The sequence below is a fragment of the Dipodomys merriami genome, unplaced genomic scaffold (genome assembly GCF_024711535.1).
Source record: "Dipodomys merriami isolate MVZ:Mamm:240054 unplaced genomic scaffold, mDipMer1.0.p SCAF_17, whole genome shotgun sequence".
Classification (NCBI taxonomy): Eukaryota; Metazoa; Chordata; class Mammalia; order Rodentia; family Heteromyidae; genus Dipodomys; species Dipodomys merriami.
This window is the reverse complement of record NW_027203048.1, coordinates 1,919,945-1,935,501: the sequence shown is the minus strand read 5'-3', so window position 1 is coordinate 1,935,501 and position 15,557 is coordinate 1,919,945. Positions and strand designations below refer to the sequence as shown.

The 15,557-nt window shown below is 37.0% G+C and overlaps 1 protein-coding gene across 2 annotated transcripts in view; it reads right to left on the bottom strand.

Annotated features, from left to right (window-relative positions):
* Nucleotides 1-15,557, bottom strand: part of Vsnl1 (visinin like 1) — a 114,256-nt gene that overhangs the window by 76,223 nt on the left and 22,476 nt on the right. The window lies entirely within an intron of this gene.

The window sequence follows — 15,557 nt, the reverse complement described above, 5'->3', positions numbered from 1 at the left end:
TGTTTTGTTTCCTTTTCAAATTGTCTAGCACAATTGAAAAAACATAGAAGGCCTTAATCCTTTCTGTGGGAAGACTGGGTATCAAAGACAAATCTGTATCTATTTTTGAGGAAAACTAGCTCATGAATAGATTTTATCATATAACACATTTTAAAAAGAGAATGAAATTTGACTACAGCATTCAGTGATAGGTAGAACTGGAAGTATATCAGATATTTTCATTTAAATCTACTCATTTTACATATGATAAATCTAAGCAAAAGGAAGTCAAATTGGCAAAGGTAAAAAGATACAAAAGCTCATAGAGTACGGAAACTTCATGACAGTTGGGATAATGTTCTTAGTAAGAGATGTAGTTATCTTAGACATGAATTTAGAATATCATTTGTCTGTGCTCATTTTTCTTCTCTTGTTTTTAGTTGGGAGACTGGGACTCAAACTCAGTACTTGACACTTTGGCTTATTAGCTAGTGCTCTACTAATTGAGGCATGCCTCCAACCCCTCTGTGCTGATTTTTATATTTTAAACAACTGGGCAATCTAAATTAAGACATTTATTATAATTATTAAATTTTGCCACTACTAGGATGTCTGAAAAATTTCAGTCCTCCAACAATCCTGTTTCATCTTACTCAAGAACAAAAACACACAAAAAACAGAACAATAACAAAAGCGTTTTAGCAAGGATTTTGCTAAAATATGACCAAATTTTGGAGACTGATATTTATGCCAATTTTTCAGTGTGATTTGAAGAAGGATTTTTAATATACAAGAAGGCATCCTTTGTCTCCTTTTCCTCCATCTTGCTGGCTAGACAGTAGATGTTCACGATAGCTACATGTGCTCCACAGGGTTCAGCTACCTGCTAAGGATGGCACAGCAGAGAAACAGAGGATGTGGGCTCCTAGGAACTTTATGAGCAGTCTCATAAGTCTGAGTTTCTCTTCCTCTCAATTTATTTATTTGTGTGAGAAATAAATTTCTCTCTTACTTAAAGCAATCCTCATTTGGGCTCTTCTACCATTTAAAAAGGAGATCTAACTGATATAAAAAAGCAAATGATACAATGTAACAGCAAAAGTTGAAATTCTCTGCTAGCTTTTATCCCAGGGGAAAAAACCCACAATGTCTCAGGCATTTCACAAAATGGCCATAGTGATTACGTCAGTAGTTATAATAAAGGATGGGTATTGACAGTGACAGGAGGGCAGTTAACACATGGGCTTGAAGTCATACTACCTGCTGTACCACACATGGCCTATGTGGCTGTGTGCGTGTATGTTACATATTGTTTAAAGCCTCTACTTCTTCATCTTCATAATAAGGATAATAGCAATCTTTACCATGAAGTTGTAAGCATTAGACAAAAGTACAGCATAAATTAGCCTTATGTTGTGTCATTATCTTACCATTAAAATCATTATTACTACTACCTCTAAAGGCAAGATATCAGATGACACTTGTACACCAATATTTATATAAATACCACAACAGTAGTGCCACTTTGATATTATTATTTGAATTTTACAGATAAAATGATTCACAAATCCCTAAATATTTTGGTGAGAGAGCTGGGTTAGAACCAAGGCCTGGCTTGCAGAATCCGTATTTCTTTTTGTGGGCCCATGCTCATCTTACTCATGAGCAGGGTTCTTTACTGCTTTAGAACATTACATATATATATATATATATGTATATATATGTATATATATACATATATATATATATATTTGACAATATTTTCCTGCCACTATTGGTTCTTGGTCCTTTGGTTGGTAACAGCATCCCTACTCCCATTGTCCATTTACTAGCTGTTTCCTGATTTGGGCACCTCTAGAAACAGAGAATCACCTCACCTCCAAACCTTGCACTAGCCACAGTTGAGTTCTTTGTGCCCAGAATGTTTGGGCAGACCCATGTTTCATTCTTTCCTAGCTCTCTGTGCCTCTCTCACAGACTGTGAAAGCACATGGAATTTTCTGAGGGCTCAGGTATATGTAATGTACTTAATGTCCCACACATGGACACCACAGGAAAGCAATGTGGATTTGGGGAAAGCACCTGTGTGGAAAGCACCTAAGACAGGTGTTTTCCAGTTTCTTATCTGGAAGCCACTCCAAGGAATTTTGCCTAAGAAAGGGAGGATCCCTGGGAGATTTACTAACATCAAAAGCTCTGTTGTCCTCTGTTATAGAGGTTGGAAGTGAGGAATAAAATGGGTGATGCTAAATCTTAGGAGGAAGATCCATTATCCTCTTCTCAAAGGAAATGTTTCCACAGTCCTCTTTGTGAGGCCCTGTGACAGTAAACAAGTCTTAGTGGCAACCCCAGGAGGCTGGGTTGGGCACTTAGGCCTCAGTGGATTTCCTTGAATCTCTTACTTTCAACATCTGCAAATAGGCATCCCTGTTGTATTTGCTTACATCATCATGTATTTTCACCCATGACAATGTAACCTATTGTAACCTGATGCCCTATTGTGATGGCTTAATATCTGTTCCTCCAATTAAACTCTGATTTTGATGAAGGATAATATGAGGCAAATGATAAACAATAAATATTTGTTAGACAAATAAATGAATGGGTAAAGCAAAGAGCAAGTTCCTCATATAAAAGCCACAGAGCTAGCTCCTCATACAGCATAACAATGTTTATTGCAGCACTATTCACCATAGTCAAGGTATGGAATCATTCTAGATGCCCCGCAATGGACAAAGGGATCAAGAAAATGTGGTATATGTACAAAATTGAATTTTACTCATTCATTACAAAGAATAATATTGTACCATTTGTAAAGAAATAGAAAAACCTGGAAAAAATTATGTTAAGTGAAGTAAGTCAGGCCCAGAGAGACAGAGATTGCATATTTTCCCTTATATGTGGAAGCTACATTTAGTTTCCAAACTTAGAAGTAAATATGTTGGGTTATGTGCAAGTGTATACAGATGTACTAACTGAAATATAGTAGATTAAAGGGAGAACTCAGATAGTGTAATTCTTTAGAAAGGCAAAGACAAAGTTCAGCAAAATAAAACACCCAAAGTGGGTACTTGAAAAGGGTGGGGCAGGGTCAAGGAGAAAAGATGGACAAATGAATAAGAGAAGAAAATGCAATCAAAACTCCAGTTCGAGCTGGGAAGGTGGCTCAGTGGTAGAGTGCTTGCCTTGCATGCATGAGGCTCTGGGTTCGATTCCTCAGTACCACATAAGCAGAAAAGGCTGGAAATGGTACTGTGGCTCAAGTGGTAAAGTGCTAGTCTTGAGCTGAAGAGCTGAGGGACAGTGCCCAGGCCCAGAGCTCAGGCTCCATGATAGAAAAAAAAACCCAAAACAAACAAAAACAACCCCTCTCCCCCCAAAAAACCTCCAATGCTTATCCTATAAAATTAAGACTAGTGAAGAAAGGAATAGGTAGGGGAGGGATGGGTGGGAATGTTGAAAGGGGTGACATTGACAGAGATATACCATACTCATAAACTGCCTCGTTAAACGGCAGCTCCTTTGTGAAACTACTTAAAGGTAATAATAAAAAATAAAAAGTTCTAATTGAAAAAAGAAAGAAATGCTACATAGTGAACAGGAAAATAAAAACAAGGTGAGGTTGCTTGATCTTTGTGAGTATGTCTTTCTCCACATAGAGAAAGGATCATTCAAATTGTATTGTTTGAATGGTTCAGGTGATACGTAAGTATCACTTTTGGTGTAGTCCTTGGTGAAGAGGCCAATGTGTTAGTATTTACAGACCTGGTGTACTTCCTATTTCTTCTTAGTTCTCCTTCTTGCTGGATTACTGTGGGGTTGTGGGAACACATGAACACCCTAAGGCATCTGTGAGAAGTGTAATACTTCAGGCTACTGAAGTCAGATATAAACATTTTGTCCCTGAAATACCTTCCCCATATGGTCAGAAATTCTGCCTTTCTTTTGCATCTATTTAGGCACTTAGGAACAATTTGACATCCTAGGACTCATTGAGGGATTATCTACTGAGTACTTACAATATGTTCGGCACTGGACAGGGTTCTAAGAACACGCTGGTGAATTAGACAAGAAATGTTTGATCTTAGCATGTTGTTTGAATGTAAGTCCTGAAAGAAACTATAGGTTTTATTTATTCATATATAGCTGTGAATAATCCTATCTTATGTTGTACTTCTCTCTATCCCCAGCTGTCTGCTAGGTATACTGCATGAATCTCATGTAATTTTCACAAGAACTACCCAAGGTAGACATAACAGTGTCTATTGTACAGCCAAGGCAGCAGAAGCCCTGCAGCACATGAGTGGCAAATTGTAATGCTGAAGTATTTTCATTTTGTCAGTTGTGGGCCTTGAACTCAGTGCCTGGGTGCTGTCTCTGAGCTCTTTTTGTTCAAGGCTAGCACTCTACCATTTAGCCTCCTGAAAAGCTAGGATTATAGGCGTGACCCACCGGTGCCTGGCTGGTAATGCTGAAGTTTGAATTCAGGTCTGTGTGACACTATCACTTCTTACTGCTGTTATCCTTCCTTCCTTCCTTCCTTCCTTCCTTCCTTCCTTCCTTCCTTCCTTCCTTCTTTCCTTCCTTCCTTCTTTCCTTTCTTTTTCTCCTCCTCTTCCTCCTCCTTCTCATTCTCCTTTTCCTTTTCTTTCTTCTTTCCTTTATATTTTCCTTCTATATGAAGTTTGCTAGTCAAACACTTTTAATGGTCTAATTGATTAATGAAGTGATGAACTGGCAATATTTTATAATTTGTTTCATTTTAGTAAATTGTATCCATATAGGGCTTATATTTCCTATAATGACAGATTTAAAAATAAGAGTTCATAAATGTTAGATTTTCATGACAAATAGACAGTATCTGCATGTATTATAAAGGTCTTTTTAAAATACCTTTACTATGGATAGTTAAAATGGAGCTAACTGGCTAGAGATTATAGGATAGAACATTTGTTTATCATATTCAATGACTTGGGTTTGATCCCCATAACTGCAAGAAAAAAAAATAGAAGCAAAAGTAAGGGTTCAGGAGATTTTTTGGGGGGGAGGGGGAGAGGTAGAGGTGTCAAACTTGTTGATCTGGAACTACTTAAAAACATAGATGAGGCCATGTTTGAAAAGAGAAAGAAACTGGGCAGATTTTCTGTCTGCTCAAAATGCCATCATTTTAAAATTATTAAATACAAGGCTCATTTACTTTAGCTCCTGCTTTAGACCAGGAGGAACAGTTTCCTCCTCCTTCTCTTGCTCTTTCTTCTCATTCTCCTCTTCTTCCTTCTCCTTCCTCCTTCCTCTCCCTCCTCCACCTCCTAGCCCTTGTCCTCATTTTCTTTTGTTTGGGTTTTTAACTGTATTTTTTGTCTTTTCTTTTTTTTTTTTTTTTGTACTGGGGATTGAACCCAGGACGTTGCACTTGCTAGCCAAGCGCTTTGCCACTGAGCTACATCCCAGCCCTGTCCTCATTTTCTTATTCATCCTCTTCTTCTAGAGAGGGATTTACCATGTAGCCTGGGTAGACATTGGGCTTGTGATCTCACTAAACATCATGACTAACCATCCGTAAAGTTTCAGGGTATTTGTCTCTCTGGGGCCAAACTTAATTCTAGCATACAGTAGACACAGAATATGCTTGCTTTATGAGTGATTTTTAAAAAGTCCTGTTATATGCTTTTTTAGACTGTGAAAGTAGGGTTTTGCGTCTGGCATGAGATGAACACATGCAATTCCTCATTCCTCTACCTTGTGCATGCTTTCCATCTCATTTCTTTTAACAAAACTTGTTTTAATGGAAAAAATATAAACATAAATCAATAAATTAGAGCTATAACCAGTAAGATCCATCTTAAGGCATCTTTATGTGTTTCCCAAAAAGCCTGTCAATGTGCAGATATCTGAGAGATCCAAAGACTAACAGGGTGTCAGGGCTATTGTTGAGAAACCCACAGACTGGTTGTGAAAATGGCTGTCAGAAACAGTGCAGATGGTGGTGAAGCTAGCGCTAACACTGCAAAGTGAAAGCAGAGCATGCTACAAGAACTGTATACATCAGTGTGGTGGGCTCTCAACCTAGACTCAGTTCTCCTGCCACTTTCCTGTTCCAAAACAAAAAGACAAAAATAATGGATTTTCAGACAATTTAAGGTAGGTTTGCATCAAGTCAAGGTTTCCAGTGCTTCTGAATGTGGCCATCTGCTTATAAATCGGCTCTGAGAGTTACTGCCTCATCTAAATGCTCTTCCCTTAAATGTTCTGACTCTATAAGCAAGTGTTGTGTAGAGCCTAAGCCTTTGCCTGTGAAGAAGCACTCTGGGTTCAAAGAGGTTATTTCTCTGTGGACCTGGGTAGAAATTCACACAGAACATTGCTCAGGCTGTGGCCAGAGCTATATAAATAAAATGATGCTACTTCCTAGTAAAATGTTAAAAAGTTAAAATGTCTAAGAGTAAGAAAACAGTGAAGTGAGCCTCTATACCTACCTATGCACACAATGAACTATAATCAGGCATTTACAAGTCATATACCTTCAAGTCATATTTCTACTCTAATATTAGGAGAAAAGAAGGACATTGATTTTAAGCATTGAGTAGTTTCAACTTTAAAACCAAGAAAATCTGATGAGTTTGTGATGTTCTTTCTTTCGGCTGTTTCCCCGCCCTCCCATGTTTTCTATATGGAGCAAACATTCTTTTTACTCAGAAAAAAGTCTTGCCAAATTGTTAGAAAGCATAATTCCAAGATTTCAATGAGCCTCTCTCTTTACAGTCACATCAAGGCCAGGGATCTGAAGGAGCCAGTGTCTGCTAAACAATTACTCTTTAGTTTTACCATGTAGAGTTTGTAAAATAAGAATAAAAGTCTTCTGAAAGAAAAAAAGCAATGTCTGTCTCCTTTGCTTAATTAAAACACAATTATGTACTTCAGTCTGGTCTTATTCACAGAGCTGGGACAGTCTCACAGCAAGGCAATTTCAATCATCATGACAGTGGTACCCAAGTCATTTTTAGATCCAAATGATGATTTCCTTCCGAGTTTAACTATCACAGAAGCCAGTCACTACAACTTAGACAAGCCAGCTGGAGTATTAATGGAATTTTGTCTTTCAATGATACCATCTCCCAGCAAGTTTCCATGTACAGATAGGTAATCTTACAGACCTATCACAAGACTCTCAGTATTCTTACTGCCAACCTCCACGTACCATTTTAGGAAATGTTTTCATATAATATCAAAGAAAGTGGCTCACTTTACAAAAATGCATACAGAGATCATGAAAACCATGCTATGGCCATTGTTGTATGAGTCCTTGGGAATACAATGTACCAAATTCAACTATACTTTGGATGAACTTTCCAAGAACCTCTCAAATGCTGTTAGATTTGCCCAATGTGAATGTGCCTGTCAGATACACGCAGTTCTGTATTTTTGACTATAAATTATCTAACTTATTGATTTAAATAAAACTTGTTTGAGAATAGCAAATACTACTTTTGTATTAAGAACTAACAATCATCATAATAGCCATCAATAAGTGTCTGAAAAACCAGGGCTCTGCTGAACATGTAATATATATTATTTTTCATCTTCACAATAATTTTGTGAGATGGATTATAATTTGTATTTAACAAACAAGAAGAATGGGACAAAGATCAAATTAGTTGCCTATGTAAGGTACATATTCATTAAGTGGGAGTTAAAATTGGGATTTGGCTCTAACATATAGTGCAGTTTTCTTTCTACTTTCCTATGTACTGCTGACATTTTTAGGCTAATAGTATTCTTTATTAAGAATGTAGGTCTTAAACCCTGAGAAGTTGAAACTTTGAGGAATGTAGTGACTTGCCAAAATTCATATGAACAAAAAGCAAGCACAGCCCTGAATTGTATTACTTGCTTTTATTTGTTTAGTTTTATATTGTTATCTCTGAAACAAAATTGCAACTTCTGTTAATATATGTCATATTATACCATTGTTTTGAGACTGAAGTTTGAACTCAAAGCTTGTGCTTTTAGGCAGATACTCATGCTTCTAGGGCTTTGTTTTTGCGTGTGTGTGTGTGTGTGTGTGTGTGTGTATATATATATACACACACACACACACACACACACACACACACATATAAATGGTCTTGGTTTTTTGCCTGCACCAGCCTGTAACTCAATCCCCCCATTCCTGAAATAATTGGCATGCCACTGTGCCCATGTTATATTGGCTGAGATGAGGGCTTGCCAACTTGTTTCCCAGATTGGCCTGGAACTATGATCCTCCCCCGCTATAGGCCTCCCAAATAGCTGGGATTACAAGCATGAGAAATTGCACCTGGTTATATTTCAATTTCTTTGATTGGTTTTAACTGATATGAAGTTAAATTATTTTTATAATATTGTTATTTTATGCATTTGAGATAATTGTGAAGTCACAAATTTCCTTCTTTATTGAATGGGAAACGATGCAGAGCTGTGGATGGCAATGGGAAACATTCAGAGCTGCTAGTCATTAGCCACTTTGGCACAATTATGGTCAAATTTCCATCCAGAAACAAAATGGAAATGCTCTCAAGGGATCAGAAGCCAAAGCGCTCCAAGAAGTTTCCTCAAGCTTCTTGGCCAGTTACTCTATCTTCCCCTTTTAATTTTTTTCTCTCTATTTAGGAAAGGAAATTAACATTCATGGAGGACCTGCCCCATGCCAGAGACTGCACTCAGCACTTTCAAAGATATTGTATGAATCTTTGCAATTAATCTCCAAGTATGAATTTCATTCTCCAAAATGCAGAGTTGTTCAATGTTGGGTCTAACTATGAACTATATTTTTTCTATCTTAATGACATTCTCTCTAGTGAGAAGAGTCCTGTTTTGGATGAATAGATTAGACTCTGTTCACCACCAGATGTGGTAAACAGATGATTCTGTTTGGATTATGATTTAAATAAAATATAAAATTATGAGATTCAAGCACTGACCAAGATATTCAATGATATTAAATAAATTTTTTTTGCTAGGTAAATAGTACTTTGGATATTTTTAAAGACTTCTTATGGATACATATTTTTAAAAATACATAAAATGACATGCTTTCTGAATTTGTTCACAATAACTCATTGACAGGGAAAAGAATAGAAGTTAAACAAAATCGCTGATAATGCATGGGTTTATCATATTGTTCTCTTCAAATGTATATACACTCCACAATGAAAGAATTTAAAGTTTGCATTTAGATAGCTTGGTTGTAAACTGGTAAAGGAAATGAGTTGAGGGTTTGAGTAACACTTTTATTTTGTACTAAACTTGTGAGCTTTTGTCTCTGAGACCCTTTTTGTCATAGAATAAATCTTACCTTGCAATACATACCTTGCAGTCCTGCAACACGGAATCCAGGAAATAAGGTACATAAATATGCAACACAGTTCCCACTGCATGCTATGCTCTTTGAAAAGTTACTGGCAGCTCATATAAGGTACAAAAGACACCTGCTTTCATTTGCATCTTCTCAAGACTTGGTTGAAAGAGAACTTCATCTTTGGCTGCTAGCCAAAACTGAGTGATATAAACCTTCCATAGTGGGGCACTGGTGGTTCATGCCTGTAATCCTAGCTACTCAGGAGGCTGAAATCTGAGGATGACAGTTCAAAACTGCAAGAAAGTCTTGAAAGTCTTATCTCCAATTAACCACCAGAAAATCCAGAAGTGGAGCTGTGGCTCAAAGTTGTACAACACTAGCCTTGAGTTAAAGAGCTCGGAGATAGCACCCAGGCCCTGAGTTCAAGCGCTATGACCTACAAAAAATTATAAAATTATCTACTTTCTCTTTTTTGAGCTTAATTTAGAACAATGGATTTGCTCTAGCAATGGAGAAATTACTTGCTTGCTTTCTTCATTTGTCTGGTAGATCCCTTGCAGGAGGCAAAAAAAAAAAAAGGAGGCTACAAAGGAAATGGGCCAACTTGATGAATAGAGCCAATGTATCTTAGTTACATCTGTGACAAGTCAGATAACCCAGGTTGTTTCTCATTATCATAGGGCTACATGATGGACACATGATTATAAAGGACAACCAGGTACAGCAAGAGGACAGAGATAATTTAGGCTAGAAGAACAAGGGAAAGATTCCTACAGAAGGATTAGGTGTTGATAATCAGAGCTGTGGACAGCTCGTGAGAAATGATCTCCACAGTCCCCATGTAGACAACTTGACCTTGTTAGCTTGTATAAGAAGGCTCAAAGGTTGGCCAAGACTGGTTCCCTTGTGGGCATAGGAATGCATAAGACTTAGATTTCTCTGGAAGTTTCTCTGTGAGGGTTAGGGATCTATATACACATGCTGGTTCCAGGAGTAGAAGGTCCAATTACCTTTGTAGGTCTCTCTTAACCCCATAGGGATGAATAAAATGTATTTCCAAAGCCTGTGTTAGAATAACTGTACAAGCATGACCATGAATAAGAATTCCAATAAGGGCTGGGAAAGTGGCTCAGTGGTAGAGTGCTTGCCTTGCATGCATGAGGCCCTGGGTTTGATGCCTCAGCGCCACATAAGCAAAAAGAAAAAAAGCCGGAAGTGGTGCTGTGGCTCAAGTGGTAGAGCACTAGCATTGAGCTGAAGAGCTGAGGGACAGCGCCCAGGCCCAGAGTTCAGGCCCCGTGACCGGACCCAGAAAAAAAAAAAAAAAAGAATTCCAATAAGAATCTTTTTGGAAATAGCTGTAGGCTCAAGTTCTACATCCACACAGGAAATCCTCAAGTAAATATTCCTCAGCTTTTTAACAATATAAGGTTTTTCTCTCTAGATTATTTCACTTCAAAAAATAATTTTTCATCTTAACAGAGAAGACATGGTTGATATTATGATAGAGTGATCATACTATTCCAGGATGTGGAGCCAGGGTATAAAAAGGACAAGAATTTATTTTCAGCAGATATAACTTTCTTATGATTTAGCACAAACTCAGCATCATGATTCTTGAGTTACCTATTTTTTAAAAAATAATTACTGATAACAAGAAATTCCTTACCACTGTATGGTACTATCCAGTCTATAGTGTATGTTTATAAATACCTCCTTCCCCCAGTAATCCTAATTTGGTACAGTAGATGTATCTTATTTTTTTGTCACATGAGGAGGCTACAAAGGAAATGGGAGGAAATGAAAACTCAGAGCTGAACACCATGATGCTTAGAGCAAGTAGTAATGACAGAAAGTCATGCTTAATGAGTCCTCTGCTTGTACGCAGATTTCATGTAGTTCAAATTTTGTCTTTTACCACTACCTCTCCAGCTCTCCAGTTCTTCAGGACTATGGTGAAATATACGGCGTTTCCTAGACTGTTTTACTAGTTATAAGTATGTTTCAACAAACATTCTTATGCAAACATAGGAATGTAACATAAAGCAAAGTAAAGCTCAAGTCCGTAATTCTAGCTTCTTGGGAAGCAGAAATAGGGGGATTTCAATGCAAGGCCAGTCTGAGCATACAAGTTTCTGAGACTGCATCTCAACCAATGGCTGGGTATGTGCTTGTTATCCCAACTATCAGGAGAGCACAATGTCTGGGTGCTATGGCACACTCTTGTTAACAAAGTACAAGTAGGAAGGAAGCAGCCCAGGCTGCTTTGGGCATAAAGCTAAACCCTTGAAAAATAACCAATTCAAAAAGGGAGACATGCAGTGGTTCAAGTGGCAAATGCCTGCTTCACAAGCATGAGGCCAAGAGCTCAATCCCTTCTACTGCCAATGTTCATTAAAACACACTTCTACAAACCCTCAGCAAATGGAGGCGCTTATGGGTTAATCCTGGCTTGAACCATTTTCTATAACATGATTTGTGTGCACCAAGGTGGCCTCTCTTTCTGCCATTTATTCAGTGTTATTCTATAGACATTTACTTGATGGACAAAGGGTATGAAAGTGACACTGCCAGACCTTGAACAAGAGGCAAAGTAGGAGCTAGGTGTGGTGGTAAACTCCTGTAATCCCAGGTATTCAGGTGGCAGAGACAAGGAGGATTGAAACACTGAAGCCAGCCTGTGCAAAATTAGTGAGACCTTGTTGCAAACAAACAAACAAACAAACAAAAGGCTCACATAATGGAGCACTTGCCTAACAGGCTTGAGGCCTTAGGTTTCATAAGAAATGCGGTATGGTATTTCTTGGAGTGTTTTACAGGTGAAAAAGTTACCTTGGAGGAAAAGGTAAAGGAAAGAAATAGAATGAAGATCAGAGGACATTTAAGAGTAGACCAATATCATTTGATATTACTTATAAATGGCACTATAGAGCCACTGGAGTGGGAGGAGATTGATTGTTCATCAAATGAATATTAGTCACTAAAATATTTGGAAACTTAGGTAAAAGGCATGTCTGGAACCAACGGAAGGGCTTTTCCAAACAGATCTAGGATCTTATGTTGATTTGCTTAGCATAAATTTTCTAGAACCATACCAGGCTACCTGAGATAGGTGTTGTTACATCTTACTTAGTTACTAGCCCATCAGGAAAAGCGTATTTGGGGAAATACAACAGGACTCCTCAAATGCAAGTGGAGAAGAAGTAGGGAGATGAACACTGAGAGGGTAGGAAGGAGAGAAGGGAGATGGGCAGGTGAAGAAGAGGAGGACTGCAAGAGAAAGGAATTGTTTACTGGGTGTTAAGTTCTTTTTGATGCTTTATATGCATTGCTATGTTAGTTGTTCCAGTACACCTGTAAGGTAAATATACTATTCACATTTTCATAAGCCAGAAAACGAGCTCAGAAGATTGGAATCAAAAGTCCTACCCAATTCTGGGATTTACTCAGGACTTCTCAAGGAAGCATCAGAATTTAATTTCAATAGGACAAAAGGATATTCTAAAATTATTGTTTACAGGTTAAAAATATGCTTGAAGGTCCCAATAAATAGAAAAAATGTAGAAGGAGACAGGCAAAATGGTTAAGGGGAAATGAAAACAGTTCTTAGAAGAATTAAAGACAGATCAGAGAGTATGAATGTGAGTGTGCATGCATGCATATGCATGTGTGTGTAAGGACTAGAACAAGTTTTTGATTCAGGAGGAAAACGTCGGTAAGAGGTATATTTTCTTTATAGTAAGAGCCCTTAGGAAAAAAAGAATGAACGAGTAGGTCACGTAAGACTCCTCCTAGAGACACACATTGAAAGATTAGTCATAAAATGAGTGGAAATGATAGAGAATGTGTGGGGAGTGTATCAGGAATTCCTTTTTTAGAAGGTACTAAAGGGAAAAAATATTACAGTATAATAGTTCATGTTAACCTTTAGAAAAAGGCAAGGCTTTTGAACTGCTTGTATTAAGTTTAAGTGATCAACTGTAGACATGTGGGATAAGGTCAAAGGTCATGACAGCCAGCTTGAAATAAGGATCCCTAGGTAAAGTTCAAATGTGCTCCATAAGGATATGCACTTTCAGTTCCATAGTTTGTTATTTCCAGTTATGTGTGGGTGTCATATGAAGGGTCAGAATGGTAGAGAAAATGCCTTTAAAGAAGCAATAAGAGAAGCAGGGAATTTGAGCAATCAGTGCAGGTCTTTATTTCAGAAGAAATAAAGGAAGTCTTTCTTATATGCATTTACATCACTTTAAAAAATTCACTTAGCTTACTGACTTGGGTTTCTCTGTCTTCCTCTTTTGGCATAATTGGGAGTTATGACAACATCTCATTTAATGTCGGTCATCCTACAGTGAATACAGTCTTGGTACATTTACTTGATAAGTATTTATCAAGTACATGAAGCACCATCCATTGGTTGTCACAGACCCAGCCCTTATTTAGAAGTTGTCTTGTGAATGGGATTACTATAACCCAATGACCAAAATGGCTGAGAAGTTGATTCCTGATGATCCTTAAATGAAAATATCTATCATGTATTGTATTTTTCAACAATGATGCAGCATAGTCTTGTGTATATCTTTTATCTTTCTAATGGAAATCTCAGTGAGGACTTTCCCCATTTGCAAATTAAAATTGATGGAAGACAAAATAAATGGTTTTTATGTCACTCCAAGAAAGAGTCTCTTTATAGTCACTTAAAGAAAAATGAATTGTTTTATATGTTGCAATTAAACTGATTCACTTTTCTTATTTTCCTAAAGCATCCCATATGAGCAGGAAAGTAAACCTCAAACATGTTGTGCAAAAAACTACAGAAACATTTGAAGTTTTGGAATAAATGAAAGAGATGGTTTTCCATGAAGTCATAATATCCTGTGCCAAGAATTCACCAAACAGAAGCTGCTAATTGAAAGTCAAACTGGCCAAGCATTCCTTGCTATCTTAAACATAAAAAACTATATGATTAAGCATTTCAATTATATTGATTATGCTTGATTGGGCTTCTGTGCAGACATTTTATCCACAAATTAAAAACTATATTTCAAGAAATAAGAAAGAAACATATTAATCACATTAACACAATCAGAGCAAAATATGAGACATGGAAAATCCTAAAGGGCACGTGGTGAAAGACAATACTCCCAAGTCTTAATCATAATTTAGAACAAAGGGAAATAAATGCTCACCCAGAAATAATGCAATAAGTCATTGGAAATAACCATGCACATTGTAAACCCAAATAAAAAATTGGTGGTCACACAGAAGGTTGACTGGGTTAAGCCTGCAGAGGAGAAATTCAAAGATCGCTTTAAGTTAATTGATCTTCATCTCTCTAATGTACTCAGAGGCACTTTGTTATTAAAGTGTCAAACTGTCTTTGAAGATTCTTCAGTAACTTGCGATTCCATGGCTGCTTCATTCATTAAATAGTTTCTAAAGCATTCCTAAACTCTTTCCCTCAGCTGAGTTTTCAATGAATCAAACTGGGAACAGCTCAAAGTCTTTTGATTCACTTAAGAGAGTATATGTAACCTTTAGAAACAATTCAGTGTCCCTTCACAGTGTGATCAAGTTACAAAAATTCTCTAACTTGAAAGATCATGATCTAAATAAGCACAGTATAGAACATCAACAGTCTAGGTTTGTTTTATTGTCTTTTTCACTTACCAATTTTTGCAGACAGGTAGAAATAATTTATCTATTCTACTTATTAAGAAATAAAAGGGGGCATACTCATGAGTAGGTTAAAATGGATTGGATTGGAGAAAGGGTGGATATAATGTGTTTATATCTTTACTAAAAATTATAAAATGATCTTTAATATTTTGTTAATACCAAAGACATATAAAGTAATATTAATTATGCACATGGTTTTAGTAGAAATTATTCGATTGCTACATACAAATATTTAATTGACAGATACCAAGTTTCTACTATAAAAGACATTGTGCAGACATTGTGGAAACATGATAAGGATCATTGGAATAGTCATGCTTGCAGACTATGATTCATGCTCTAGACCTGTCTGCAAAATGAAGAATTTCCTTTTAAATACTGTATTTTGATGTATTAAAGGATGGATTAGACAACCTATACCAGCTCTATTCTATTAATTGTATAATTTAAGCGATGAGGGCAGAAATATTACTTATTTATTAATTGACCTCTGTATCACTTGATAATTTAGAAAAGTTAATGTGACAATTTCAACCTTAGTAGTTGAATAGGATACCTTATA